Source organism: Macaca mulatta, chromosome 7 (assembly GCF_049350105.2).
Source record: "Macaca mulatta isolate MMU2019108-1 chromosome 7, T2T-MMU8v2.0, whole genome shotgun sequence".
NCBI lineage: Eukaryota > Metazoa > Chordata > Mammalia > Primates > Cercopithecidae > Macaca > Macaca mulatta.
The window spans coordinates 168,967,695-168,973,316 of record NC_133412.1 but is presented as its reverse complement, the minus strand read 5'-3'; the positions used below and the strand labels follow the sequence as shown (position 1 = coordinate 168,973,316).

Here is a 5,622-nt window from a genome sequence, read left to right as displayed (position 1 = left end):
TTTTTTTTTGCCTTTTTGGCATAGTGAATTGGGTTCCCAAGTTTTAATTTTCCTTTCAGAATCTGCAGCTGCAACCATGTCCCATGAGTGTGGTAAGGCTTAGGGTGTTTTTGGAGATGAGCAGGCCCGAGTTTTAATCCAACTATGATGCCCAAATGCTAAGTTAATGTTGGACAAATATTTAACCAACCTGATCTTCAGTTTGTCGTCAGTGAATGGGGAATAATAATAATAATAATACCTTCTTTTGATAATTAGAGACAATGCATATGAGATATAAGCACACAGCAGATGTTCCATGGCTGGTAAATATTCTCCCTCTTCTTTGTGTAGCTGTCTGCTTGCTGTGTGTCTATGGAAGTCAGATGAGCATTTGCCCAGAGGCTGGGTAGATGGAGCCCACAAGCTCATAAGAATAAAATAACTAGAATGGAAACAGAAAATTAGGTGTTCCATATGTTGTAACTCATTTTTGGCTGGAAATTATAGAGACCTCGGTTGGGAGTGTCATTAGATACTTGGAAAGGATGGGCAATGATTAGCACAGGTGGCTGGAGATGAACTCCCTGAACCGGCCCTGACATCTTGTTAGAGACAGAAAAGCTCACATAGGTGTGAGCCTAGAATTTCAGTTAATATGCATTTATTCCGTATCTTGTCATCACAGAGTTGAGTTTTGCAGTCTGCTAAGAAGAGCAAAGAACTTCCCAGTAATATTGAAAGGTAACAGTCCTAAGGACCTTGAAAAGCTACATTTGTTAGGGAGTTTATTGTAGAATAGCACGCTTATTCAGTAAAAGTGGAAAATTACCTTTGTGATTGATTTCACCGGACAGCACTAGTGATTGTTGGAACCGAACTGTCGATTCCTTCCTGGGCAGGGGTCGCCGCGAAGGATCACCGACACGAGATTCACAGCAGAGAGTTATTTATTACTAGCGCGCTAGGGTCCCAAGTTCTAAGTTGGCCCTGGGACCCCGACTGCTTGTTACAGGCTGTTTATATAGGCAAATACAAGTTCAAACACAGCTTAGGGCGCGAAATTCAAACAAAGCTTTAGGCGCGTGGTAATTGGGTCTGTCTATGGCCTGAGCAAGTTGTCTTATGCTAATTGGTTAGAGCAGGACCTTATGAGGTTTTTTCTTGGAGTTGCTGATTCCGGGAACTTCGAGGCAGGGTGGGACCCCCGGAATTGGCAGGGTGGGACCCCATGAGGTTGTTTCCCGGAATTGGCAGGGTGGGACCCTATCAGGGTGGGACCTTATTGAGGCAGGGTGGGACCCTATCCAGAGCCACTTGGTGTTAATTTTTTCTATATGAGGCCTATTTTCTAAATTTTATGAGGCCTAGTTTCATTCCCTCCTCTTTTTGTGTCAGAGGCTCAATCTTGAGCCTCTTTTTTTAGTCCTGAGGGTCTGGTATAGTTGGGTCAGAACCATAGCATGTAATCTATTTTTAATAAGGGTGAGTAAGTGGTTGAGTATGCATGGCCTGAAAGTCAGGATGAGCGTGAGCAGGATGAGGGGTCTTAAGATGGTGGAGATTAGGGTGCTAAGCCAAGGGGATTGGTTGTACTAATTTTTAAACTAACTTTGTTGAGATTTTTTCTCTTTTAGTTTTGCCATAGAATCTTTAACTATTTTTGAATGATCTGCATAAAAACAACATTGCTCTTTTAGGGCTGCACAGAGCCCGCCCTTTTTTAGAAAGACAATTTCTAGTCCTTGTCGGTTTTGTAATATAATTTCAGACAGAGAAGTCAAGGACTTTTCAAGTTTTGTGATAGATTGTTCTATGGCTTTAAGGTTTTTATCTATGGCTATTTTAAGTTGTTGCAGATGATGGTTACTATGCACTAGGGCTGCTGTCCTGGTCTTAACTCTAGCCGCTACCTTAATTTTTAACATGTCGGCGAGGGTGAGGGAGATTAAGGGCGGGGAAGTGCTTTGAGGAGTTTTTAGTTGGGGCTTCTCCGATATGGAAACCGGGGGCTTCTTAGCTTCTAATAAAACCTGGTCTGGCCTTATTGCAACAGGGGCAGTGTCTGGATTGACTAATAGTCTGATTTGGAGGGGAATTTTAGGCGGGTTGTGCTGGTATAAATAGAGACTTTATATTAATTTTGTTGTTATCTATCTGTTATTTTTTAGGTTGAAATAGAGGTCTGGAAACCAAGTCTTTATAGGAGCATTTTCGGAGGTCTTATTTAAGACCTCTTGATTATTAAAATTAATTCTCTGTCAGGTCAGGCTAAATGGCCGGTGGGGGTTAGCGTCAAAAACTACACTAGAGACGGCGCAGGGAAGAAGGGTAAACAATAAGTAAGGAGTTAGATACGAGAGAGTCTTATCTTGAGCGGGTCCGCGGAGCGTTGGAGTTTTCACGTCTTAAGTGGTGTTGATCCGGACGTCTCTGGAGCAGCCTTGGCGTGGGATACGTGGATCTAAGTGGAGATTCCGTCAACCTTTATGGCTGGAAGGGGTGACTGGTCTGTGGATGTCTGGGTTGGTACAGTTCTGCCAAGGGGGCCCAGATTTGGGCCTGTACTGCTTGGAGTCCTTTTAGCCGGGCCTGTAGGTCAGTCTTAGGATCGGAGGGGGAGAAGGAATTAAGCAAGGTTGACAAAGGGGGAGGTCCTCCGTAGAGGATTTCATATGGAGTGAGCCCAAAACGGTTAGGTGTATTCCGGGCCCTTAACAGAGCTAAGGATAGGAGGCGTCTCCAATCTTTTAAACCAGTCTCTAAGGTCAATTTAATAAGGGTCTCTTTTATTGTTTTATTTATTTTTTTTACTTGTCCTGAGCTCTGGGGTCTATAGGCACAATGTAATTTCCAATTAATCCCCAATATCCTGGCGAGCCCCTGACTTACCTGAGAAACGAAGGCCGGCCCATTATCTGACCCAATTACCTTGGGAAGTCCGAATCTAGGAAAGATTTCTTTCAAAATTTTCTTGGCTACTATGTGTGCCGTTTCTTGCCGGGTGGGGTAGGCTTCTACCCATCCTGAAAAGGTATCTACAAATACCAGTAAGTACTTATATCCAGCATAGTGAGGTTTTACTTCAGTGAAGTCTATTTCCCAATAGACTCCTGGGCGGTTATCACGAGTTCGTTTCCTTTCTGGCACTCGGGTAGCCCCAGCGTTTACCTGCTGACAGACCTTACAGGCAGATGTCACTTGTTCTACGAGGGTACTTGTCTTTGGGATTAGAAAGTCAGTTTTTTTAATCAGTAATTTTAGCTTTCAATTATTTAAGTGTGTCCAGGCATGCATCTGCTGGATCATTGCCAGGGCCTCCTTGGTCAGCATTGGGGGTTCGTCAGTGCTGCCAGCAGTTATGCCCCCGGGATTTTTTTTCTTGGCCTAGCCGTGGGGGCTGAGCCTCTTTAGGGACCCCTTCTGGGGGTCCGGCAGGTGACACAGGGCGGCTGGGCTGGGGGCTGCCCTCAGGACTGGGCTCTGTGCCTTTTTGCAGGGAACTTTCCGAATGGAAACTCTGGTTGCTGTTCTCATCATTGAGATCCAGCAGGATGAGAGGGCCACCCCCTCGGGGACTGGCGCCCCTGCCCCGACGTTCCCGGCCACGGGATCTCTTTGCCCCGCCACCTGCCCGCCTTCGTTCCTCCTCCTGGGGGTCCACCACTGGCACTTACTTGAAGATACGAAGGGAAGTGTCGCCTACAGTCACTCATTGCTTCTTCCATTTTTGGACCTTCTTGATGGTCGCCATTACCTTCTTGATGTTATCTTCGGCCCGGCTCCGGGTTTCGGCCCGTACGGTCCGGCCGGCCATGCTGGCGTGGTTGGGGCCGGAGCCGAGCCCGCGGCGGGGCCGCCTCCCGTCTGGCGGGCTCAGGCTTGGCGCCAGGCCCGGGCGCCGCGCTCTCGGCCTGCCGTTCCTCCGGGAGTTGGCCGCGCCCTCTTTTGTCCTTAACGCCTCCGCGAGTCCCCTGTTCTTTGCAGTAGGCACACTGGTCTTTTTCTACTTTTGGCCGTCTCCGCTTCTTTCCCTCTCTCCCTGGTCCTTTCTTTCTCACAACTGCTGCCAGGATTTTTGTTAAATGCTTATCCTTTACTCGGTTTTTACGATCCTCTCGCTCTATCTGTTCCTTCGCTAACCTGGCTTCCCTTTCCTTAGGGGTTTCTTTCTTATCTTGGCCAAATTTGTGGGGCGTTTTCCTGCCCCTTTGAGACCCGCCAACAGAGCCTGGCGATAGATTTGGAGACTCTCCCTACCTGGTGCCGTTTCATAGTCCTAGTCCGGGCGGGTGAGGGGAAATCCCTCGTCTATTTTATTGGGAAGTTGGGTTGGGAGGCCTCCTGGTCCTGGCACATTTTTCCGGGCCTCCAAGAGGACTTGCTGCCTTTTTCAGTGGTTAAGAGGACCTGCAGGAGTTGCTGGCAATTATCCTAGGTGGGCTGGTGGGTGAGGAGAATGGATTCTATTAACGAGGTTAGGGCCTGAGAGTCTTGGGAAAAGGAAGGGTTATGGGTCTTCCAGTTATAGAGGTCAGAGGCAGAGAAGGGCCAGTACTGGACTGTGTGACTGACAGTACGGAGGGGAAAAAGGGAGGATTGCTAAGTGGAAGGGCCTTCTGGGTCCTCAGTCCGCCGCAAGCGGAGACGAGGAGGTGTCGGCGGCGGCGTCCGAGGGGTGAGTTTGGGCGGGGCTGGAGGAGGAGACGGGGTGGAGGGAGGGGCTGAGGGAGAAGTTGGAGAAAGGGTAGGGGTCGAGGCGGTAGAGGAAAGAGCTGGGGACAAGACAGGCGGCAAGGGTGAAGCGTAAGGTGGAGGTCCCCGAAGGGGGTTTTGAGGTGGAGGAGGCAGGGGTTCGAGAAGGAGGAGGTCCCTCTGGGGTTTATCTGGGAGGACTGGCTTATGCGGGTCCGGATTCCGATTCTTTGGGGCTTCTAAGGCAAGGAGGGTAGATTGGGATGGGGAAGGGGAATGGAGGAAGGGTTTCACCCAAGAGGGAGGGTTTCGGACCAGATCCTCCCAAGTAATTATGTAGGCCACCTGGTCTGGGTGTCCGTGTGGCCCAGGATCCATCACTGTTGCTTTAACCTGTAAGATAATTGGGAGGTTAAATGTTTCGTCCCGGGGCCACCCAACATGGAGGGTAGGCCACTTGGACGAGCAGAATTTTCGCCATCGTCCCTTACGGAATTCTATGGAGAGGTTGTGGGCTCGAGCCCGAACGTCAGGGAAGTGAGTCAGGGTCAGAGACAAAGGAGTCGTCAACGTCTGTCTTATTTCGTCCACGTATAACAAACAAGGACAAAACAAAAGTAACAAAAACAAAGACCAGACAAGTAAGGAGAAGCCGCGCGGCCAGAGAGTAGCGCCACAAGATTACAAAATATTCAGACGGCAGGGGCGGCCTGCCTACAGATTTGAGGAGGCTGACCGAGTCATTAGCCTTCTCCCAGACTACCGCCAGGGCGTCCCCCAGGGCGAAAAGTGGGAAGGTGCGGGACACGTCTGTCCCCCTTCCCCACTTAATTCAGAAGGAGTACTCTCCAGAGTTCAGAGTTAGCCGGCAAGACAGACAGAACAAAACGAAGGTACCTGGTAGGTCCGTTCAGTCAGCAGTCCGTGGCCCGGGCCAGATAGGTCTCC

At 49.2% G+C, this 5,622-nt stretch overlaps 1 pseudogene across 1 annotated transcript; it reads right to left on the bottom strand.

Annotated features, from left to right (window-relative positions):
• Positions 1–324: 324 nt before the first annotated feature.
• On the bottom strand, positions 325–3,924 carry LOC144330387 (B-cell CLL/lymphoma 7 protein family member C pseudogene; annotated as a pseudogene). Its single transcript, XR_013396512.1, has 2 exons — positions 812–3,924; positions 325–424 (listed from the first exon to the last, which is right to left on the bottom strand). The product of XR_013396512.1 is annotated as a B-cell CLL/lymphoma 7 protein family member C pseudogene (transcript).
• Between the last annotated feature and the right edge of the window lie 1,698 nt (positions 3,925–5,622).